Source organism: Megalobrama amblycephala, linkage group LG1, assembly GCF_018812025.1.
Source record: "Megalobrama amblycephala isolate DHTTF-2021 linkage group LG1, ASM1881202v1, whole genome shotgun sequence".
Classification (NCBI taxonomy): Eukaryota; Metazoa; Chordata; class Actinopteri; order Cypriniformes; family Xenocyprididae; genus Megalobrama; species Megalobrama amblycephala.
Window position 1 is genome coordinate 43847782 of NC_063044.1, and position 26411 is coordinate 43874192.

Genomic DNA, 26411 nt, shown 5'->3' on the forward strand with positions numbered 1-26411 from the left:
GTCCCTCCTCTTCCGCCACGGACTTTCGAGACGTCGAGTACTCTCCGTCCCTCCACCCCTTCGGCTACAGAGGGCTCCTCCTTCCCCTCGGAGTCGCCTCTGTCCTCGGTCGAGCCGACGTCACCGCAGCCCTCGGGATCTCCAGCTACACCTCCGCTAATCGTCGCCTGTACATCGCCGCAGTCTCCTAGGCCAGCGACGTCGCGGGAGTTCGCCAGCTCTCCGTCTGCGCACCAGAATCCACCTGCCGAGTCTCCGTCAGTCATCCCCCAGATGCCTTCAGTCCGCCCTTCAGCATCTGGACTCCGCCCTCCATCTACCCGGCCGTGGACTGTCGGATCTGGGGAGCTCTGGGTCTGTGCCAGCGGTCATCCACCCACGCCGAAGGATCGTCGTCCTCCCTTCATCACTCTTCTTATTAGTGTATGTACTTAAGTTCCTCCCTGTCTTCAGTCCAGTGTCCGGTATTGTTTAATGTTACTTGTTTCTACGTGTATCCTGATTGCTTTATGTTATTAAACTACGTTATTGTTCCTACTCCTGCCTTCCTCGTCTTCTCTAGGATACCATTGTAACATATATCTTCTAAATACAAATTTTGTCATTATTTTGGAGCACTCTAGCTTAAAGATAACAGTAAGTAAGTACATATTCATACTAAAAGAGAAAAATCTTCAATTTTGATTTCATGAGGACTTTAAAGCGACAGACAGGCATGTGCTCAGAATAAACTGAATGATGTGATCCGCTAGTGTGGATGCAAATATAGTTATCGTTATAGTTATTGTTGGTGTGAAGAGGCCTTTATTCTGATTTTTCCACCGGCTAAATAGTATTTTTAATTGTTTTAAACAAATCAAATTCATGCAATTTTGCATATAAGGTAAACAAAGTGGGAAATAAATAAAAAATGCTAAGCATATTTTAGAAAGTTTATACAGTATATTTTAATGTAAATAGGTAGATCTTATTTTTTTGTTGTGTAAATACAATTGTCTGACTCACTGACAAAACATTTAAAAGAACTTGAAAATCTTTCCATTTCCTTCAAATTCTGTCCTTAAAATACAGTTTTTCATAATGTTGTAAAAATTACAGACGTTATCATTAGGATATTGTCTGTCTGCACATGACATTAACAGCACACCTCCGTACAGAAGTGGTTGTTATACTGGCTGGAGGTTATGGAGCTGTAGAGTATGTTTAACAAGTTTATTGTATTTGATCGTCACATAATGTTGTCGTCAGCCTCGCGAAGTTTGCAGTAACTTAGATGAAAATGATCTTACAAAATGGAATTACTTTTGGTTAAATTAATTAATGAAACCGAGTTATCATAATATCACCACCATAATGAAAAAAGCGCATGAAATCAAAACACCCATCGACTGAGGAAAGACAGCTGTCCATCACTGCATTCACGACAGGTAATCACAGCTGCAGCCTGAGTGAGCCGTAAAGATAACTTGTCTTATCTGTTAGCAAAGTGATCTCGTTATGCTTCCTTTAAGTTTCGTCAAGGGAGACATATTTACGAACAGAAAACACAAAGTGCTGCTATTAGAAACTTTGCTTAACATATCTTTTTACATAACATTATCTTGGTGTCTCTGCAACTTCTGTCAGCACAGCGCATTTCACCCGAGCATGTGGATGTTATATAATAAAATCTTGATTAATTAAAAAAAATAAAATAATAATAAATTCTCGTTTGACGTCATTTAAATAAACAAATATTCGAATATTCACTTTTTACGAGCCCAAATATTCGAATACAATATTTTGGCAAAATGCCCACCCCTACTAATTTGTACTAAATTGTAACCGAGATAGTAGTGAATTAGATCAAATGAGTGAATTTGATCTTTTGTATTATTCCTCACCTCCAGGCATTAAAGGTCCCATATAGTCAAAACTGAATTTTCCTGGCTTTTTTCAAGGTAACTGATGTCTAGGGGCTATGTAACTACCATATGTTTCAAAACAGTCAATACACAGTCAAATGCACACAAATGCCTTTTCACAAGCCGTTGTGGCTTCCGTAAAAATGTGACATCAGAACTACTCAGTGACCACCTTCAGTCAACACCCCGAGCACTGCCCACCATCCCACCCTTCTTTTGCCAAACCCCCAGACAACATCGTGTCCATGCCATTGCTGAGCAACAACACGGAAACATGTCAAGAAAGCGCTTTTCAGTCAGGAAAGTACATCATTGCACTGGCTTCCGAACAGGCCCGGCTTGGCTAATCGGGAGCACCGGGAGAATTCCCGGTGGGCCGGTTTGTTTATTTGGCCGCGAGGGCCGGTGTTGTCATGGCACTGGGTTGAAATATGGATGCTCTAGAAACTGTGGACGCGGCAAATTGTACTAAGCTGAGTAGCCTAACTTTTTCCTAAAAACCAGTCAGTGATGGATTTAGGCCTAGACGACATGGGCAACGGCAAACAAACAATCAAACAAACGAATGCGCGATCGGGTTTTTACTGCTCATTTGCACGTAACGTCAATGATATCATGTCACTCGGTGGGTAAATTAACCTGGTCGGGAGGGACTCGGAGTGTGCGCCCGGAGAAGACAACTCACTCAAAAGTATACGAGAAACAGGGGTGAGGTGACGTCTGTAGGGACAGCGGGACAAGTTCTAAATCAACGCTAAATTATGGTAAGACAAAAGGTCTAAGCCACCGGAGGCCAATTTAAGTAACGTAAATAAATAAAAAGGAAGAGAGGAAAACATGCAAAAGATAAAGGCATGTATGCAGCTTACTCATATCATAATAATAGTAGGCAAATAATAAAATATAGGTCCTATCACTTATGTTATGTTGCTTGCTATGCTATTACACATTGGCCAACAATATTAATTTTTCTGTCCAACTAGCTTACATAACCAGACAGTGAAATGTGATTTTACACAATTTTTAAACAAACGTAATAGCCTACTTTAATATTTTACTGTAAAGTTGTGCAATTTTGTAGGATTGATGGTATTTTGTGTTATTTATTTGCCTCAATTTGTAATAATTTAAGTATATACATTTATATAAAATAGCAAAATTTTATGTTAAATCCACTTTAATAAAGATCTACATTTCTAAATTCCATTCATAGTGATAGACATGAAAAATGTGCCTCGGTTAATTGGACGATTACTGCCATCTACTGGAAAGCAAACACTTAAAGGTGCCCTAGCCTAGAACGTTCTTTCACAAGATGCAATATAAGTCTAAGGTGTCCCCTGAATGTGTCTGTGAAGTTTCAGCTCAAAATACCCCATCGATTTTTTTAAATAAATTGTTTTATCTGCCTATTTTGGGGCATCATTAAATATGCGCCGATTCAGGCTGCGGCCCCTTTAAATCCTTGCGCTCCCTGCCACCGAGCTCTCGACTATAAAACAATGCATAAACAAAGTTTGGATTTTAAATTCTATGGCACCTTTAATTAAATTAAAATAACAAGAATTAATCAATGGTTAACATTAAAATCAATACTATAACTATAAAAATAACTATATCAAATTTTAGCATTTTTTGTAGTATCATTGGTACTATCATGAATATTTGAAGATATTTAAAAAAAAATACGATTAATTACAAGGCTGTAGAGAACAGTGCACTATTGCAGACTTATATACTGAGGTTTTAATTACATTATTTTAATATAGTCAGTCGTGAATTAAAGTGGGCCGGTCTAAGGCATGAAACTCCAGGGCTGAAAATGGGTCCCAATCCGGCCCTGCTTCTGAACAACATTCATATAAGAAACCAGTGGCTAATGTTCATTTATTCGGAAATACCACAGCAATTTACTTTGAACTTGACCGTCTGTTCTGCACATTTCACAAGTGACTGCTTCATCAGTCAGGCACAGTTTAATGCCAGTTTTTCAAAGAAGCTACTCCTCAAAGATTCTGCAGTCCCTACATTGTTAGGTCTGATCTCAAATCCACAACCCGCAAGTAAACTTCTCACACATTTTATGTTACATTATGGAGCCAGCATAATCTGAAAATATAGTTTGTAAACAGTTATGCAATGCTGACATTTATACAGTCAGTAGGCATCCTTGCACAGTTACCACAAGTACACCTTTTAGAGAAAAAAGTAACATTGTAAAATAAATTGTAGCACCTCAAGTTACTGTATCAGTAGGAAAGCAATAGTTACGTAGCTTACAGCATTTTATTTTTTAAAAAATTAATTAATTACCATTCTGAAAAATCCTGTCGTAAGCGTGTTTGAGGAGGTGGTTGTCTCCTGTTGTCGTTGATGTGGGGTTTGAGTTCGGCTCAAACATGTAAGGCCAGACAACAACGGACAACAAGCCACATCAGGCTACAACATACATGATCTTAGTTACCTGTGGTTGGCCTGGCTGTGCGTCACTCGGAAAACAACAGGCCAATCAGAAGAGGCTCATGAATATTAATTAGACAGGCCAAAATTGACCTATTCCTAGCAGAGCTCCTGAGAGAGTAATTGTAAAAATATATTGAGATGGTTTTTGGTACTTATACCGCAAATATATATTCTTAAGGACATCAAAACCTAAAATAAAACTCCAGCAAGGTGTAAAATATGTGACCTTTAATAAAGGGACTCATACCTACTAAAGTTCAACTTTCTCACTCAGCTCTTGTTCTCAAAACCCCCAATAGTTTGTTCTCCATTGTTGCATCTTCATGAATGAAACATGCATGTAACTACATACTGTAGTTCAAAGATTATTCAACCTTCTTTTATTAAATTTCATATAATCAATGAACTCTTCAACAATTCTGAGTTCCCTTTCGAAAGGGAACTCTACTCTGCGTTTACCGCATTTGTGTCACACGTGAACCAGTATCTGTGTAACGTCTGGATGGATCCGTTCAGAGTCAATAAACTTTGGAGTTTTCAGAACGCTTTTAACCTGGTGAACTTTGTTTATAAATCACTAAATCGGCGCCGGACGGCTGTGACATTCGGCAGGTTTGTGGGCCTGCGATGGTAAACAGAAAAGTCCAACTTCCTCACTTTGGTGACTTCAAAAGGAGCACCCCCCCCCAGAGACTGACCAGATCCACATTCCAACACTCCACACACACAGGGACACACAAAAACACACACACAGACACATACAGAAACACACAATCATACATTTTTAACTGTATATGTGAACTACCACTATGCTGGAATATATATATGATATATTTTAGAGCCTATGCATGTTTCCTAGTGTTTAAATGAGTGTATTTGTGCTAGTGTGCATTTTAATAGGGGAATCCTGTCTGTAAACCATAACTTCTTCCCTATGCCTTTCCGACCTATCGAGTTTGATCTCGTTTTAAAGCTCCGGACTTGAGCTATTCATTGAGACATGTCACAAAACGGACAAATGCATTTTTCTATGTGTTTAATGATCCTATGAAGAACGTACTCCATCTCGAAATCCGATCGGATAATCATTAAGTATGCAAACTCAGCTAGGATTCCAAACAAAGGAACTTTGCCCGCCAAATAGTGCTGCGCATCTATTGGTCGCTACAATTCAGGAGGTGTGTTAGCTTGGGTTCCATAAAACAACGACACACACCTTCACCTTGTCTCTTCGCGCTCCTCTTCTTCTTCTCCTTTGTCTCCCGACTGACTCACGAGCACCTCGTGCACGGACGCCTCAGGTGACCGCGCTTCCCAACCACGCGCGCAGTTCGGGAGGACCACTTCCTTAGACTTTCTCTCTCTTCGTCTAAGTTACTTAAGCTTAAACCTCTTTTGAAAACCCCGCCGGAGAAACCCTCTCTGGAAGGACCAACCCAGCCAGGCGCATTGAAACTGCTACACACGGACTTGAACCAATAAGCAAGTATTATCATTTATCTGAATTTGTCTAAACTGATTTCTGTGCTGGCTCTCTCTCAAAAAGGTTTAACAAAGAATTTGCCATCCTTTGATCATCTTTCTTTCCATGTCTTTTCTTCATTCTCACCCTTGTGTATATATATGTGTATACTTCTGTATATATTTTAGACGTATAATCTCAGTCATAGTTGCATATATTAAACACTTTAATTCATGCTCGATTGTTCTGTTCGTTCTTTCAACTGAAGACCAAGTCACTTTAACGTTTTTCGATCGCTTTTTGCTTTGAGGCTATAATAGCAAGTTATTTTCATGGCCAGAAAATAACTCTGTTTATAATATTCTGTGAGGGACTTAGTTTGCTGGACAAACGAACAGTTTCTCTAGATAATTATTAAACCAGAACTAATCATATATGTAATTGATTATAATTCGTTGTAATTGATTCACAATATATGTTTAATTCCCCGTTGGGTTGATATATGAATCATAATTTATTCATAACCTTATGAATCATTATATTCATATTTCATCCATAAATGGATTAATAACTGTACGAACCGCTACATTCGTTATATATTACAATCTGAAAGCCAAGTATCAAATCTCTCCAATCCTATTGGCCGGCGACAGCCTATGACGTCATCATAGCGCGACCCGGAAGTATATAAGGAGCGCCTAGAGAACCAGTCGGTATCTTTTCGTCTTTCGGGACTGTTTTGTCTGATCGCGATTTCATCGAATCTGGTAAGGAATTTGCTATCATGTCTGACAAACGTTTCAGGAAGTGTGTTGACCCGTGTCCTAGGTTGTTGACACCAGAGGACACACACAACCTGTGCGTTTTCTGTCTGGGCGAGGAGCACGCATGGACAGCGCTTGAGGACACTGTCTGTGTTAATTGTGAGCGTCTTCCCATGAAGACGCTCCGTTCTCATTTGACACTGTTCTCGAGGGAAGAGGCGTCGAAATCTGTGCCTGGTGGTTCATGCCCCACCCGTGCTGAGGCAGAGTGGCGGCTGAAATAATGCGGCTCGCAGTTGGAGCTCGCTGCAGAGTTTGAGAGAGGTGTTAATCTTTCTCAGCCCCCAGCGGCTGGCGAGGATGAGTTGCTGGATGACGATGACATCCTTTCTTTGACGTCATCGGATCAAGCAGCGAGTGCTCTTCTGGCTGCTAGCCCGAGAGAGCAGGAGATGGCTGTTGATGAGGAAGCAGGTGAGCCTGTTGATTCCGCAAAACCTCCCTGCCCTGCATATATTGAGCTGCTGGAGGTTATGGAGCGTGCTTCTGGCAGGCTGCAGCTGCCTTGGGAGCGCATTAGGAAAGAGACCGCACACGGACGGCTTGACGAGCAGGTCCTTTCCGGCCATGGCCCTGCAGCTTCCAATCTTCATGTTGAGATTGAGAAGGCACGGATGAACCCGTATTCGGCTTGCATTCATCGACATCAGTGGGCGAATTTCGCTGAACTTGAGGGATTGAGCCAACATGGGTATGTGTTGATGCCCCCTATTGACGAGACGTTTGCAAAGTCACGAGGAGGGTGCTGACACTGAAAGCTCCGGTCCTGCATACGTGGCAGCAGGACACTATGGCGTTGTTACAAGCCTACCAGGCCGACCTGCTGAAGGATCTGGATCAGGGACAGGGTTTGTCCCATAAGGTGGTGGGAGAGCTGCGCCACACTACGGATCTCGCTCTCTGGGCCACTAAGCAAACCACCGCATCGATTGGTAGATTGATGGCGGCCACGGAGAGACATCTGAGGTTGAAACTGGTGGACATTGGGGACAAAGAGAAGGGCTTTATCCTCGATGCCCCGGTGTCGCCCTCTGAACTTTTCGGCACCTCCGTCGAGGCGGTGGTTGGAAAGTTCAGGTGCACTCGGCAGCGTTTAGAACCTGCTCAGAATACTGGTTTAGAATACCGCTCAGATCCAAACCTGGGCCCAGACAGGCAGGAGGTCCTGGTCCGTCTCAAGCTGAGGCTCAGAGACAGGGCCAGAAGCCCAGTGTGGCCGCTCGGGCGCCTCCTCCACCTCCTCGGAGCAGGTCCCAGAGACTGCGGGACTCGAAGAGGAAGAAGCAGGATTTAAAGGGGTGGTTCATTACCATTTCACTTTTTTAACTTTAGTTAGTGTGTAATGTTGCTGCTTGAGCATAAACAGTATCTGCAAAGTTACAGCACTGAAAGTTCAATGCAAAGGGAGATATTATCTTTTAAAGTTATGGCAGTTTAATGCCTACAAAAACGACCGCATTTGGACTTCAACAGGGTTGGTGACATCATAAACCCTGCAAAACGCCCCCGGACACACGCAACAAAGTGGGCGAGGCCATGTTGCACAGCATAATGGAAGCAGAAGAGTTGTGTACACCGGACGAGAGCGGCAGGGCGACGCCGTCAAAAGATAATAGAACCCATTATAATCTGTGATATTTTCACACTGGATGCTGAAGACAGCTTCCAGAATCTACACGAAGTTCAATGCTGGATGGCTATTACTGAATGCACAAAGGCTTTTACTGAAAGATGAAGCAGTTCCCACTTTAAAAGCAGAAGCTGCTGTTTATTGCCCCAAACTGTAAGTACATTTTATTGTTTGTACATGTCTTTCAAATGTATAGTTCTGTTGCTATTTTTTGGTTGCATCAAAGGACATATAACAAAGAGCCAACTCGTTTTTGCTTCGCTAGCCAGTTAGCTAAATTCGATTGCATACGTTCTCCAACAAATGTCCAACAAAACGTTCTGTGTTCATAGACAAACAGTTGTTCCATGCTATAAATTAAACACTACCTTTACAAAAATGCAACTACTCAGTCATGTATTTGGCTACAGTAAAGCTTTAATCAGGATAAAACCATATATTGAAAGCTAACAAACAGCAGTGACAGAATATCAAAACACTTTGACACAAATACAAAATGAAATACCATTCATAAACGTCCTTTAAAAGCCACGATTGCAGAGGTTCTGCTTGACTCTCTTTATCTGGGTCTGATTCGGGCTCAATTTGATACAGCAATATAGACGCCATTATTTACATTTCGTCTGAAGCACGGCTCCTAGAACTATAGTTACCACTAGCTAACACCACGTATCTATGAGTGGTAGGCCTTCTGGGCCTCATTTGAGAGCATATTGGTGTATGTCTTTGTAGTCCTCTCGCTTAGAGAGTAAAAGGTGTTTTACTGAGTACACTGCTTGTCGGATTGTGTTAGGTGGATGTTATGTGGGCACTCTACAGCCTTATCTGCTGATACTAACTCGGTTTGTCCCAGAACGAGTTACATGTTGTGGGTTCTTGTTTTCAGCACGATAGTTGTTCGAGGTGTGTGGCCTTGACAGGCCACCCTTGGATCTTCCCACTTCCACTTCTGGGGTTGTAACTTAAGCAGGACAAACATGTAGTTCTCACATGTTGGCCTTTAACAAGGCTGCTGTGTAATGAGTTGTTCTACGCTATGTAGAACTATTGTCATGTTGTAGGACCCTTCTTGGGCCTCCAAGATTGTGTGCCTACAGTATGGACTATCTGTTAGGTTGAGCTTTGTACTCCCCTGGTTAGGGTTGTCCTATATAGTGATTAGATCCCTAAGCTGGTCATTGGTTGAAGGCTTCTATGAGGCCTCCAACTTGAGGACCAGCCCCCAGGCTGGTTAATGTGCTCCCCTTTATCAGGGTTTCTTGAGTGCACAGCCTCCTCAGTGCAAATAATCAGGCGCTGAATAGATCCTAGGATTGAGCAGAGTTTACTCCCCTTATTTGTAGGGTTAAGAGCACTCAGCTGAGTTCTGTTCTCCATGATGCCCGTCTCTACACTCAGGTTTGAGTTGCTTACTGCCTTCTGCAGTCACTCTTACTCACTGTCTTCTCTGAAGAATGCATTGTTGAGGCTCTGTGTTAAGACAGGTTGCTGGCCAAAGACTAGGTTGTTCTCGGACCAGGTCGGCCTCCCTGGTGGCATTTGGGGTGACTATGTCCCCCTTTTAATGACTGGCTGGGGTTCCTTTCGGATCCCTGGTCACATTCCCTTAAAGGGACCTTCTTTCTGCAGAAGATTTGGTCCCAGAAGCATTGGTACAGCCTTGGTAGGCTTTCTGCGGAAGGCCTCTTTGAGGCTTATAGCTTGGGCTGTTGGCCGTAGGGAATGCTGTCACTGACAGCCTTTGTGTGACCCGAGGGTGAGTTGCTCTGGCGTTTCTTGTGAAACTGCTATTTACATTTGTCTAGCCATTTGTGGCATGCACTCCCCTCAAGCATGGCGGCATGGGTATATCGTTCCCCAAATGCGGTAAACGCAGTGTAGAGTTCCCTTTCGAAAGGGAACGTCTCAGGTTACGTATGTAACCATGGCTGCGGGGCTGCCTGCTGAACAGTCCCACAGACGATAAGATACTGACTGGTTCTCTAGGCGCTCATTATATACTTCCGGGTCACGCTATGATGACGTCATAGATTTGATACTTGGCTTTCAGACACCGGTTCATGTGTGATGTTCCCCAAATGTGGTAAATGGAGTGTCTCATTCCCTGTTCTCAGGGAACCATGGTTACATATGTAACCTGAGACATTTTCTCTGTTTTTCTGTTTCAAAAACTCTGTTTAACAACATTAGCGCCTATCTTCTAGTACAAATTAATTTATTTGTTCATTACACATCAGCTTGTGCCTAATATTGTGATCTTACATAGCAGAATATTTTAGTTATTAGAGAGGCATGTTCTTACATGTGACGCTTGTATAACAAAAACATCCAAGCATGCAGAGTTTTGACAGAGCTTTAAATGCCTTTTTGGTTAATTCATGACTTACATGACAACAGAACTATGACTTTGCATGCTTGTAGTTTCTTTTGTGCTGCATTTATAGTGCAGTGAAATACAGAGCGCAACAATGACACATGATATTGAAGACTGTGATATTGAAGACTGTGTGCCACGAGCACAGTATGCTGACATGACAGGAAAGTGTTTTTTTGAGGCCTGAAAATATCTCATCTGGCCACAGATACTGAATCAGGACAACGTGTTTCTCTCATAATCTGACAGAAGTGTCACCAGCTTTCACACATCTTTCAAAAGAAAAACATCAGAAAAACAGAATCATGTTTGTTGTTGTTTCTTTTGACTGCACACAATGAGAACCATTTAAAACTGTCTTGCAACCCACCAGCTGAGAGACGTTGCTCATTCAGGACCTGTACCTTTTCCCCACTCGTTTGACTTGCGCCTGGAAAATAGAGACAGAAACAACAATTGTGAGGTGTAACCCCAGAGTGCAGGCTGAACGATTGGGGCAGGGTGTGACACAGTTTCATTGGTTTATAATACAGCTGCAATTCTTAATTTATGGCCACGATATATATAGAGCAGGACTACATCAAGTGAAGTCAACTGTATTTGTATAACGCTCAATACACATTGTTTCAAAGCAGCTTCACAAAAACTCATATTGTCTATAAGTTTTAATATTGAGCAGTTTTAGGGCTAGGCGATATCACAAAATATGATATAAATGATACGCTGTTTGAGATTTAGGTGTATTGTATTTATTATTTTATCCAGCAGATAAGTCAGTGCTACCTTTAGGGCTGCGTAAAATTATGGCATTGCAAAGGAGAGATATTTTCTATCATCTTTGCTTTTATTTTGTATGCAAAGATGCATTTTGAATTTGTTTTTACTAAATGTTCATATCACTTCTCTGCTTGGTATTTTTTAAGTCCTCAAATTATTGCACAGATTTACAGATGAATATGATTTTTTTTATAGTTATGCAGCTATATGGCTATAACAGTGAGTGTAAATTTCAATCTATTTTCACTCGTACATACGCAGATTATAACACAATGTGGGGTTTGATAAATAATAAGTAAAAAAAAAAATAAGTTGACACTTATTTAGGCCTACTATAAAATAGGAACCTTTAAAAACTATAAACTATAACTCGGCCTGAAGTACTCGCAGGTGGCGTCACCATGTGTTCATTTGTAAACTATAGTCTTGTTTTGACAAAAGTATAACAAAAGTTGTTTTTTCGTGATCACAACTTAATTTTCTTGTGATCTCGAGATAACAAAAGTTGTTTTGTCATGATCACGACTTAATCTCTGCTCTAAATTACACAAATGTGCCAACAGGTGGCAGTATTACCAAATATAACTGGTGATGCGCTGTAAATATCCACTTTACTGTATTAGTTCATATTGGCTCAGATTGTACGAGTTTCGGACTGAGAGAGTTTTCGTGATTGCTTTATTTTGTGCAGTATTGTGTGCCTTATGCGATTAACTTAACTTTGAAAAGACTGATTATAATTATTTTGCTTGAAAGTGTCTGTTATTGTTCTGACTAGTTGCATGACTCACCACAGTTTCACGACCGCAATAGTTCGGTGTGATACTAAACTTATTGCTTATTAAAACTAATTTTGATGTCACTGTATAGTATTCTGTTTGCACCTTATCTTTAAGACGCTATTTTAATCATCACAGTTTCAGTGTTCGTTTACCTCATTATGTCACTCAATGTATATTGATAGGAAATGTGATTTATAGCCTATGTCATTTAATTCAGTGATAGTGTGTAACCTATTGTATTTTCTACATTTCTTTGTAGGAAACAACACACATACACATAAACACGCTTCTCAAACAGCATCCCAAGATTGTTTTAGCCTATATCAACTGGATTAAAGTTTTGTTTTTTGGAAATCTGGAGTATTGCACCTCTTTTTAATTGAAGACAGTTTAACACACATGATATCACAGCCTATCCTACATGACGAATAAAAATAACAAACAGATTATGTAATATAATTTTGTTTCAAATGAGTGAGGAAAATAAAGTGGGTTTAATCTAAAAGTTTTTAGAATTATAGAATAATCTGGCATCTTTCTGAAGGCACTCTGCCTGCGCTTGAGATGTTGAATGCTCTGTTGAATATTAAACATGTTAATTACAAAAACAAAATGTTAAGTATACATTTATTGAACAGTGATTGATTAGCCTATATGTATTCATTTATTGTAAACTTTATTATTAAGTGAAGTAAACATTTAGCTGAAATATCCACAAGATATAAGAGAGCATGATTTATCCGTCGATCAGATGCGCGTGAAAGTTGTATTCATTACTATAGCAACAGTAGAATCCAGGTACAGTGTGTTTCAGAATCAATCATTGTAAAAACAACTTTTGTTGTCTCGAGATCATGAGAAAATTAAGTCGTGATCATGACAAAACTTCTGTTATCTCAAGATCAGAAGAAAATTAAGTCGTGATCACGACAAAACAAGATAGAAAAAAATAATAATCCATGGCCGTTTAGGGCTTCCGTAATTCTGTGTCTTAAATACAATAAAACATTAGTCAATAGATCCTAACTAAAATACTAAACAGATAATAAGATACGGTTAGAGTTAGCACTTAATATTTCTGTATATGCCAAATCATTCACAAAATTGTACATAAAGGAATGCGCATGCTCAGGCTCGTTCAAAGTGTCTACCAATAAGATTTGTTGCATTACAAACCAATGAAATTGGGGTGGGCGGGGCAACAAGTGTCGCTACACCCCATCGTCCCTATCGCACTCTGGGGTGGTTGTGGCCAAGCTTAGGCCAACCCCCAGCTCTGCCCCTGGTTATTGGACCTGTTCAAACCAGCCAATCACTAAATGAAAGTGCACATCATTGATCATTATTCTCAAAGGAAATATTTTCTCAGAACAAGAGTTCTGCAATTTAGTTTAAAGAGGAATTATCTTGTGCCTATAGCGCTCCTCGCTGTCATTAAAACATTAAAACTTCCCAGGATGCCATAGGAAAAGACTTCAAAAGCAAAATTTGAGTGTTTAACTCCATTAATGAGATGATATATTTGAATGTGTAGCTTATATCAAAATAAAAATCATTCTCTTTACTTCAGTACTTCGCTCACTCCAGTAAAAGATTGCATTTGCAATGTTTATACACCAGGCCCCCAGGACTTTACCTCTGTAAGAGATTTTCTTGAGCTTCTCTTTGCAGAAATCCTCCAGTTTGTCTCTCAGCTGACGGACAGATTCTCTCACGCCATCAAAAGAGGAGAGAGAACTGAAGGGATCATCATTTACGTTTGTAGATTCAGGAGGAGCTGAGAGAGACTGGAAACTCTACAGAAAACAGAAATCAAAGCTCATCACCTCCACACTTCAGCCAATAACCTGCTCTACTGTCAGATTTGAGCAGCTCTTGTTGATCCTTAGTAACTCTCCTCAATCCAGCACTTTCACAGCATCAGCTTCATTCTTCTCATATTCATTATATCATGTTAGAGCTATAAGATCTAGTGTTTGACACTTACACTATATGTGAACTTTCTAGGAAAAACACTTGATGATCAAACATCTGCCAATAACATAAATGTAACAGATCAAGTGCATTAATGGCATTAATGGCATCACATGGCAGGATTGAGTAGATTTGATCAGGAAAAGCAGTTCAAAGACAACGAGTAGACTGACCATTAATTATAACTTTTGAGCAGTAGTTAGTGGCTCTGAAATTCACAAGGACTCATATCTTTCAGAAAAAAATGTTTCCTAAGAGATTCCCAGAGCTGAAATGCGTTTTTATAATAGGAACAAATGAGTAATGCATTATTAACACTCTAGTAAATACTGGAGTCATTGTAAACTTTTGAGGTTTTTGTAAAGTATTGGATAGTAATAAGATAGTAATAGAGTTACTACATAATTCTAAAGGAACTACTAATTATTTGGATCAGTATTCTAAAGTGAAGATCATAGTAACCCACTAGTAATTACTTAAGTGTTACCAAATACATCAGAAGGAATTACTGTACAAAAATTTTTTACAAAAATGTTTCTCATTTTAGAATACTGATCCAAATAATTAGTAATTCCTTCTGAAGGATTTAGTAATACTTTAGTCATTACTAGTGCCTGTATATAGTAGTTCTTAGTAGTTCTCTGGGAGGTATGAAAAAACAGTACTAATTAGCTAATAGTGAACTACCACCTTCAACTGAGCACTGTTACTTACTAATTCATTAATCAGAGTTTACTGTTAGTTAATAGTAGTTACTGGAGTGTTAATAATGCATTACTCATTTGTTCCTGAGTAGTTATTCATTAATGAACGATTCGTATTCTAAAGTGTTACCATGTGTCTCTTTTAAAAGAAGATGATCAGATGAGTCTGACTGATGATTATATAATAACCGAACACACAGATCAACACTTCAGTCAACGGCTCATTCTGCTCTCATGAAATGTTTCTCTGTGAGTCTCTTGCTCAAGTCCATTATGATCCTGTTCTTTGTAAGGACTAAGGACGAACCAGACAAATTAATCATTCAGATGATTCTTTCAAAACATAATTCCAGAAACCCAAACTCAGAGAATCAAATTTTCGGCTCTAGTCCATCTACAGAAAAACCCTGCTATGTACTTTTACACCCATGCTTCCTGACTGAAAGAGAGGTGACCAGTAATGGGAATATAAATAACGCCGTAAATAACGCCGTAAATAACGCCGTTAGTAACGCCGTTACTTTTTTCAGTAACGAGTAATCAAACAAATTACTTTTTCTCCCGTTACAACGCCGTTACCTTTACTGGCAAAAAAAATGCCGCGTTACTATGCGTTACTATTACACTGAAGCAGTTTTCATCCGAGTAGGCTCTCTCTTAGCCATAGGACCTGCAAAGATTTTTCTCGGGTGTGTGTGTGTTGGGGTTCATACACAAATATAATTTTAAACTGATAATAATGTACGATGCTCTGTGTGTGTGTCTGTGAACATGCTAGCTGAGTGCGAGCTTTGTGACATGCTGGATCAAAAATATGTGAAATAAGTTTTTCTAGTCGACTAGTAGTTCCCTTTCAAGGGAACTCGCGCTGCGTAGACGCTATGGGAACGCCTCTGCGTGATGTCGTCATGAAGCACGTATGAAATCTGTCCAATCAGGAGACAGTACGTCATAGGCGGGTGACGTCACTGACCAGGAACCATAAAGCCAGCCCAAAAAACACTCACATTCAGCTTCTGTGTCTTCAGCAAGCGCTACGTGTGATCTTGTCTGTCATAATTATTGTTGTCTGTCACTATATTGTTATATTGTGAGTTATGACGAGCGAACAACAGTTCAGGAAGTGTGTTTATCCCTGTCCGCATTTCATCCCGGGCGGGGATACACATGAAATGTGTGTTGTTTGTTTGGGAACGCAGCATGCCCAGGCAGCTCTCGAGGGGGCTGCCTGTGTGCATTGTGAGCAGCTACCATTAAGAACGCTGCGCTCCCGCCGAGCTCTCTTCGAGGAGAGTGGCTCGGCCCACATTCCTCAGGGCTTGGGTCCCGCTTCTGCTGAGGCAGGGCGGCGCCTTATATCCTGGGGTTCGCAGATGGATGTAGCAGAGAGGTTAGAGACAGGCCCTGCCTTATCTCTGCCTTCACCTGCTGCATCCAGTGTATCTATTCAGAGGCAGGAAGCACGCATTGCGGTTTCTTCCGCTCCGGTAGATACAGTCACGCTGATGGCATCTAGTTCTGAGGAGATGGATGTTGTCAGCGTGGCAACGGGAGAATCTGAAGACTCCGCACTTCAGTCTCCCGTGAGCGAGGAGCTCATGGAGGTGCTTTCTCGTGCTGTTGCCAAGTTAAACATCGACTGGCCAGCCGAGAAGCAAGAGCAGCACATTAAGAGTAAACTAGACGAACGCTTCTTACCGTCTAGATCTGCTCAGCCTCCACGTTGGGCTTTACTGTTTTGTCGGAAGAGACCGGTGTCTACCCATGTGTACACTCCTCAGACCTCAGTCTACAGCAATGTTGCTGGTATGAGGAAACACGGGTATGGGGCGATGCCAAGAGCAGAAGAGACACTTGTGAGCCATCTCTCTTCACAGGTGGCATCGTCCCTTAAAGCCCTGACGTTGCCCACTAAGCCACTGAAAATGACATCAGCGCTAGTGGGCAAAGCGTACTCGGCAGCAGGTCAGACTGCGGCGTGCTTGCATACTATGTCCATCATGTAAGCATACCAAGCCGACCTGCTGAAGGACTTGGGGGAAAGTGATGAGGTGGGGGCAGATCTCATTCAGGAGTTACGTCTTACTGCCGATCTAGCCCTCCGTGCCACCAAGGAGACGGCCAAGTCAGTGGGCCGTTCTATGGCAGCCCTGGTGGTCATGGAGCGGCATTTGTGGCTTAATCTCATTGAGATTAAGGACAAAGACAAGACGTTTTTTCTGGATGCCCCACTAAATCCTTCCAACCTTTTCGGTGACGCTATTACATCAGTCACCGAAAGGTTCCAAGAGGCCTCGACAGGCCCAAGTCCCTTCTGCTGCTGGGCGGGAGCAGCAGAAGCCGAGTACGAGCTCTTCGCACTACAGACAACAACAGAAGCAGAGCATTGCTACCCGTACTCCCCCTCCGAGGAGTTGGGATGCGGGGCAACGCTCTCAGGCGAAGCCTTCAAAGGGCAAGACGGATCTGAGGGCCGTCATTGCTGCTAAGAGGGCTTCGTCTAAGAAATCCTGACACCAGAGCAGTCAGGCTCCTGAGGGTGGTCCCCTCCGGAGGCAAACAGCGTTCACCTCTCTCTACGGTGCCCGTTTGTCTTCGGTGCCCTTAGGAGGGGGAAATCCCCCCCCCTAAAGACGGGGGATTGCGTCCGATTTTAGATCTGTGTCAGTTAAAGGCAGGGTAGGTAAAAAATGTATAAAAAACTTTTTTTCAAAAATTTGTTTAAACTTTATTTATATATCAATACATAATTAAAATGTAAGTACTCTGAAAAAGAAAGTATAAAAATCGAGTGTCTGTAGACCTCTCACGACTGTTTTAAAGACAGCTCATTATTTCCATTCACTCCACCCCCTCCCTTCTGGGCTCCTTCCAAAGCCACGCCCCCAAAACACATGAACGCGCGACTCCGTCCACTGATCTGGAAGACGCATTATTTACCTGAGACGAGCGGAGAGGAAGGAGCACAGTGCATGTAGTGACATCATGTCAGAATCACATGTAATAAAAATAACTTTATAATTATGAAGATAAACAAACAAGATGTATTTTAGTACTCACTATCAAGCTAGCATATTGATATTGGTAAAGTTTAAAATATATATTTTTTGATTCGCTAACGAGCTAGTTATCTATAAGGCAAAGCTAAAAACAGGTTGCATGATACACGTTTTTCCATTACCATCATTTACACTGTGATGAAGATGAATTTCGTGTAAGATTCGTTGATATGTCTTTCTCATAACTAATAAAAAAAAATTATACAAATCAACACAACAATTACATCACATTTATAAAATGTCTTGATTACAGATAAACAGAGTAACATACACTCAAATATCAACTCACAACTGCATTGCAGACACAAAATAATAACACACACATACAACAAAGTGTGTACGACACACACAGATACAAGATAAAGACATCAGTAAACATAGGTAGAGAATATAAAAACAAAACAAAGGCGAAAAAAAACGTGCAGGTAAACTTACAGGTGAACATGGTAAAGAGTTAGACAGAGGGTAAATATAGTTCTAAGAAAAGTTCCTAGATGCGGAGTAACGTTAGGCCTACTATCTGTTAAACATGTATTTAGTTATCTAAAGCAAAATTATGCACAATTCAACACTATAGCTATCATCTTGAGCTAGGCCTATAGATTATTTATCGTCTCTACTACGGCTCGCTAAGTAATGTTATGTTAGCTATATTACGCAGCTACGTGTGCTAATGACACATGCTTCATGAGAAAATAAACAAAAAAATATGTATGATCAAAATACAAAAGAAAGATTTACCTGTCCAGCAGAAATAAAGCCATCAAGGAGTCACTTTTCAGCCCCTTGAGTTCCCTCAGTTCTCGCCATCGCTGGAAAGCCACGCCGATATTAACTCGCATTTTATTTCTTTGTTTATCCAAAGACTTTTTGTTCATTGCCTTTTCTTGTACTGTTACTGTCTTCCTTTTTTTGCCTGGTTTGCCTTCACTAACTGCATAGGCCGGTACTGTGAATTTTGCTTGCTGTTTCTCTGCCATTGTTTTGGTATTCCTAGGATCCATGCCTCTTGAATTCCTCAAATCAAACGTGCGCGCGCAAGTGGGCAGGTCATGTGTGGCAAAAGGGTGGTTGCCATGGTTGCGAGAGAGTGACAGTCGCCTAAGCCAATCCTGTGTTTCGTCCCGAATGGAAATAATGAGCTGTGTTTAATACAGATTAAACGGTCTAGAGTCACTCGATTTTTATACTCTTTTTATCAGAGTACTTACATTTTAATTATGCATTGATATATATAGAAAGTTTAAACAAATTTGGAAGAAAGTTGTTAATAAATTTGTTACCTACCCTGCCTTTAAATCGAACGGTAGCAAGGCTCAAGTTCAAGATGCTGACAATAAAGCATATTGTGTCACAAATCAGGTCCGAGGACTGGTTTGTGACAATAGATCTGAAAGACGCATACTTCCATGTATCAATCCTCCCGCATCACAGGAAGTTCCTAAGGTTCGCTTTCGGGGGCGAAGCATTCCAATATCAGGTTCTTCCCTTCGGCCTAGCATTGTCACCCCGCACCTTCACCAAATGTGTAGACGCAGCTCTGACGCCCTTGCGTATGCAGGGCATCCGCATTCTAAACTACATAGACGATTGGTTGATTCTGGCTCAAACACAGCAGATGGCGGTTCAACATCGAGATGTTGTTCTTGCTCAAATGAAAAGGTTGGGGTTGAGACTAAATGCAAAGAAAAGTGTGCTTTCTCCAGCTCAGAGGACCACTTATCTAGGTGTGGTATGGGATTCGGTGACTATGCGCGCCCGTTTATCTCTGGCTCGTATATCATCAATCCTCACTACCTTCTCAGACATAAAGCTAGGCCAGTCACTCACTGTCAAACAGTTTCAACGTGCAGCAGCGTCCAACGTGATACCTTTTGGTCTGCTGAACATGAGACCACTTCAGTGGTGGCTCAAAACCAAGGGGTTCTCACCGAGGGGGAATCCGTTTCGTATGATCAGAGTCACGCGGCGTTGCTTACGTGCTCTAGTCATATGGAAGCAGCCTTGGTTTCTGTCCCAGGGACCTGTGCTGGGGGCTCTCAGTCGTCGTGGCACGCTAACGACATGCATCCCTCACTGGCTGGGGGGCGATCATGAGTGGTCGCTCGACTCGAAGTCTGTGGCAGGACCATCATCTTTCGTGGCACATAAATTGCCTGGAGATGATGGCGGTATTTCTAGCATTGAAGTATTTCCTTCCAGATCTCAGGGACCATCATGTGTTAGTCCGTTCAGACAACACAGCAGTGGTCTCATATATAAATCATCAGGGGGGTCTGAGATCACACCTGCTCTACAAACTGGCGAATCACATCCACCTGTGGTCCCAAGGGAAACTGCTTTACCTCAGAGCAGATACCTGAATGTGGGGGCAGACATCCTGTCGAGGCAGGGGCCGAGGCCCAGGGAATGGAGACTTCACCCCGAGGTGGTGAAGCTCTTATGGGAGAACTACGGCGTAGCCCAAGTGGATCTGTTTGCGTCTCGAGAGACGACTTGCTGTCCACTATGGTTCTCAATGTCAAACCCAGCACCTCTTGGGCTGGATGCTATGGTACAGCTGTGGCCGAGGCTACTGTTGTACGCATTTCCCCCGATTGCTCTGCTCCCGGGAGTTCTGGAGAGAGTTCGCCGGGACGGGGCCCATCTACTATTAGTAGCCCCGTTCTGGCCAGCCCGAGTGTGGTTCTTGGACCTGGTATCTCTCCTCGATGGGTCTCCAATGGAGATTCCGATCAGGAAGGACCTTCTCTCTCAGGCGGGCGGTCTAATATTGCACCCCCGCCCGGAGTTATGGAAGCTGTGGGCGTGGCCTCTGAGGGGGCACGGCTCATAGATTCCGGTCTCTCAACCGAGATCATACTTGAGACCATACTCCAGTCAAGAGCTCCCTCCACGAGGAAACTCTACGCTTTGAAGTGGAGATTATTCACTTCTTGGTGTGAAAATCACCAGTGGGATCCAGTTAACTTCCCGGTTAGTGCGGTACTGGAGTTCCTGCAGGAAAAATTTTCTTCAGAGTTATCCCCCTCCATGCTAAAGGTGTACGTGGCGGCCTTAGCTGCTTACCACGCTCCTTTCAGTGGGTTATCTTTGGTGAGACACCCGCTTATCACTCGTTTCCTCCATGGCACTTTGAGGCTTAGAGCTGCAGTACGCACAAGAGTTCCGACTTGGGATTTGGCCGTTGTCTTACAAGGCCTTTCTATGGCTCCCTTCGAACCTATCGAAGAGGTGTCAGAGAAGTTTTTAACACTGAAGACGGTGTTTCTTCTTACTATTTCGTCTCTCAAGAAAATTGGAGACATTCAGGCCCTGTCGGTATCTCCATCGTGCCTTGAATTTGCGCCTGGTAACGTTAAGGCTTTCCTTCATCCCAGACCGGGATATATACCCAAGGTTCTCACTAATCCTGCGAGACTTATTGTGCTGCAGGCCTTCTGTCCTCCTCCTTTCACGTCATCGGACCAGGAAAAGCTTAATCTGCTGTGTCCGGTTAGGGCACTGGATGCTTATGTCCACAGAGCTGCCATGTGGAGAAAAGCTGAACAGCTATTTGTATGTTTTGGAGCACCTAGGAAAGGTCTCCCGGCATCCAAGCAGAGAATGAGCAAGTGGGTGGTCGATAGATAGTAGATCTCACTTGCTTATGAGTAAGTTGGACAGCCTTCACCATTGGCTGTCAGGGCTCATTCGACCCGGAGTATGGCTGCCTCCAAGGCTTTGATTTCAGGGGTATCCTTAAATGACATTTGTGAAGCGGCAGGCTGGTCCTCACCGCATACATTTGTGAGGTTTTATGAACTTGACCTCGGCTCCACTCCAGGGGCACAGGTGTTACTGTGAGTTGTACGCTTCGGCTTCACACGAACGGTCACTTACTCATATGGCAACGTTGGGATTATCTTTCCCATAGCGACTACGCAGCGCGAGTTCCCTTGAAAGGGAATGTCTCGGTTATGTATATAACCTTAGATCCCTGAATAGGGAACGAGATGCTGCGTCGCCCTGCCATACTCCCGGCATGCCCGTAAGCAACTTGCTTCAGGTTTCAGAAGCTGAATGTGAGTGTTTTCGGGCTGGCTTTATGGTTCCTGGTCAGTGACGTCACCCGCCTATGACGTACCATCTCCTGATTGGACAGATTTCATACGTGCTTCATGACGACATCACGCAGAGGCATTCCCATAGCGTCTCGTTCCCTATTCAGGGAACTAAAGTAATATACATAACCGAGACGTTATTCATTTAAGCCATTAGTTGACTAATCACATTTATATTAATTTACTTTCTTAAATACTGGAGAGAATAAACCATAATAATGAGTGTTTATGTAATATAGGCTATAGCACTCAAGCACACGCATAACGCTTGCCATAAAGAACCGGCAAAAGAAATAATTATGAATGTGACCAAAACAGCAAGGAGACATTTTAATTGTTTATTAATAAAGAAATGTTTTCTGAATCAGTGTCGGCTGCGAAGATGAAGTTGACATTACTGACTCTCATCATCTCTGCATACTGGACGCGCATGGAGAGAAAATGCACATTTCATTCGGATTAGGCTACATAATCAGAGTAGCCTATTTCTTTTTGTTTTTAGATATTTCAAGCTTTCTATAAATATATTTCTCATGTCTCTGAGGCAAGCAGCCTATACGCTGAGTTTCGGTTTTTTAGCCAAGTTGCGCTCCAGTTCACGCGCCAGTGATCATGCCCACGCCTGTTATAATTATATTTTCTGCTATATTTGCTTCTTATTTATTAAATCCAGGCAATTGGTTGATGAAACATTGATTAAAATTAAGATACAATTTTTACAAAACGAAATTCACTTTAAAGAAAGGCTTTCTACAAAACAAAACTTAATGAAGTGGTCAAAATCATGTCTGACCCACTCCATGCCTCCCGATAAATTGCGCATCTTATGAGGCATCTTACTCATGCTGTTCACTTTTCATAATCAAATAAATGAATTTAAAACATAACATTAGACTATTTAAACATAAATATGAAACTACATTTTCTTTAATGGCTACCAACATGTATTGTACAGTACAGAGAAATTTCATAAGCAAGAGCGGATCATGAGTCACGAGTCAGTTCAAGAATAATTTATTCTTAGACATATTTAATATTGGGGGCATCCAAGTTATTTGATATATTAAAAAAAAAAAAAATTAAAGTAACGCAATAGTTACTTTCCCTGGTAATTAGTTACTTTTATAATGATGTAACTCCGTTACTATTTGTGAGAAGTAACTAGTAACTATAATTAATTATTTTTTTTAAGTAACGTGTCCAACACTGGAGGTGACAAACCAAATGGTCATCAAAAAGATAAAAAGTCTTTGATCTCCAGATCAAAAGAGAGAGAGATAATGCTTTAGTATGTTTTAGAACACCCACAACTCATGTAACTGTAACTATTGAATGGTTGAATGAAAGTATTTCTTATCTGATATGAATTTTAATCTCGTTTACTCATCTAAATCATGGCTTGAATGAAATCTGTGTAAAATGTATCATATTCCATTTAACCCTCTGGAGTCTGAGGCTGATTTGGGGCATGGAGAAGTTTTGACATGCCCTGACATTTGTGCTTTTTTCAGTTGTACATAAACATATTAATGATACAAGTGTCATTACACTGTATTCAGCACAAACTAGGCTACCATAATATGTGAGGAACATGTATGCACATGTTTGTGTTTTTGAAGGAATAACGTTTATGCGTGGTTATTGAAAAAACAAAAAAAATAAGTCACTGAAATAAGGCCAAAAATATATATTAAATCTGTGTTTACAAGACTTCTGGGTATTGGGGGTTGTAGGCTAGAGTTTTTGCTTCAAAATTATGTACAAATTATAATGCCTACTTGTTCATATAAAACAATATATTGATTTAGTTTTTGTAAGACACTTTTTGTCAAGAAACACTGAAAACCAGCAATCTGCCATTTCATTGGCTGAATTAGCCTACTCCTACCTCAAATACAAAGTGCGTCTGTGAATAATGTTGTTTAGTTGTAACGTTAACGTCAACCATCCAAATCTGTTTGGCAGATCCAGCTGATGAATTCCAGCCCAAAAACTGTTCAAAAACTGCCAAAATGCACACAAAACCACCAAAAATATGTTATCACTGATTAGTATTTATTTCAGTATTTTTACTTCCACGTTTTTCTTTCCTACTATGTTACGGTTGGTTACATTTACATACAAGAAATAAACACCGGCTGCCGAAGTGTACATAAAATAAACCGTTTTAGGTGCATTAGCGCCACCTTTTGGACTGGAGTGTTGCCCTCCTTATAAATAAATGACGCCATCAAAACTTTAAGGCGAAATGACAATATCCTCCACACACTCGTTTATAAGGCGGCCTCCTGTATCTTTGCTAGTCGATTTTATTTCATCCAGTGACGTGATGGGTTTTAACTTCATTCAGGAGATTTTGGGTAACTGCACAACTGACAGACTTTGAGCGCACCGCCAACGGTGTTTGTGTGTGTGTGTGTAACCATAGTGACAAAACGACCAACTTTCGGAACCTGCACTTAAGCCTATAATTTCGTTTTTAAAAATTTAATTATGCATTTAAAAGTTGCAGAATGGATTAATTTGGAAACTCTGAAATCGGCAGAGATAGGCAGGCAATGCAAAATAAAATCTGACATTGGGAAAATGTGAGGGGGACAAAACTTAGATTTTGAAATGTGGGGGGGACGTGTCCCACGTATAATGGCTCCTACGCCCCTGAAGACAATATCTGATTGGCCAGAACTCCTCACAGAGGTGGGACAAATACCTGTTACAATACAGAAGGGTGGAACAGGTAAGTGATGAATTTCTTTGGGAGGTTCAGGGGTGGCAGGAAAGGGCTCGTGTAGTGGAGCAGGCTCATGGGCTGGAGTGGGCTCGAGGACTGGAGCGGAGTCTGGAACGGACTCGGGGACTGGAGCGGAGACTGGAGCGGACTCGAGGACTGGAGCGGAGTCTGGAGCAGACTCGGGGACTGGAGTGGAGACTGGAGTGGACTCGATGACTGGACTCCAGGACATCCCCTCATAATCAATATGCCAAGAGGCACCAGTGTGGGTGCCAAAGTGAGCAAGGGCTCAGGCATGGCGGCGGCCATTTCATGGCGTGACTCTGGTGCGGTAGCAGCCATTTTCGTCAGCGGCTTAGGCTTGTTGGCGGCCATTTCATGGTGGACTCTGATGCGGAGGTGGCCATCTTCTGGGTAGGCTTGGGGACAGGCAGGACAAGATGGGAAGACACACTGGAGGGATATGTGGAGGAAACCGGTGAGAGGTGAACTGACCCACGCCATGTGAGTTTCTGAGGGGGCTGGACGAGGAGGATACGCATTCTCTTTAATTTATTCTACTTCAAAATTAGAACTGTTTAAAAAGAGAATCAAACTCCTCCATGTACCTCTCAGGTGGACGACCATCCTGCAGGAGACTCCACAAGCGGTCCACCGCTGAGATGGTGGGCTTGTGGACAGCTGGAGAGATCGGGAGGAAGAAGAGACCCATGATGCTGGTTGTTCAGTTGCTGTGTTGGTCCGGTCTTCTGTTACAATTCAGAAGGGTCAGAGACAACGTGGAACAGGTAAGTGATGTTCATTGAACAACCAGTGAGACAAACAGGAATGCAGGTGAGTAAATGGCAGTATTGCAGGTCAAATGATGTTGACTGAGTGATAATACTGTCCTTGTATGTTGCAGGAGTGAAGATCGTGGATAACAGCAGAGTGACGTTGATGATGGAACAGAGAAGACACTTTGGAACTCACACTGAGACAGGAACACAGGAGGAGAGTAGGAACACGCTGGAGATAACTTGGAAGACGCTGGAGATGACTTGGAAGATGTTGGAGATGAATGAGTAGGTATACAGGAGTCCTTGAGGTAAGCATAGAGGTAAGTCTAATACAAACGAGACCGGAACTCGACTTAGTGTGAGTTAGTGTCTTTTAAAGTGCTGTGGTGATGAGGAGATAACTAGCAGGTGTGGGTGATGGCAGAGTGGCGGAGTAAGTGCAGGTGTGAACCAGGGAGGATGGTGGGAAATGGAGTCCGGGGATGACTGGAACTGTGACAATACCTAAGTTTAAAAAGTCACAAAGTAAGAAGTACAGTAAACAAAGAACTAATAAAAGTAACCATGGAGTAACAAGAAGAATGAAATAGAGACAAGACCAAGCTGACAAAGGACAGATAAGCAGCACATTCAAGCCATCCAACTTTCACTCACTCACTTTTCTTTTCTTTTACTTAATTTTCTTTTCCGTTGAGAGTCTTGTGTTCTAAGTTTTTCCGCAAAGTTTAACCAACGACTTTAACCACTTCAACTCTAACTCCAGCCATGACAAAGAGACTTCCTTTCAATTTGCCAGCACGCTCAAACAGGATTGGTTTTTACCTAACACAATCCGGACCTGAAAA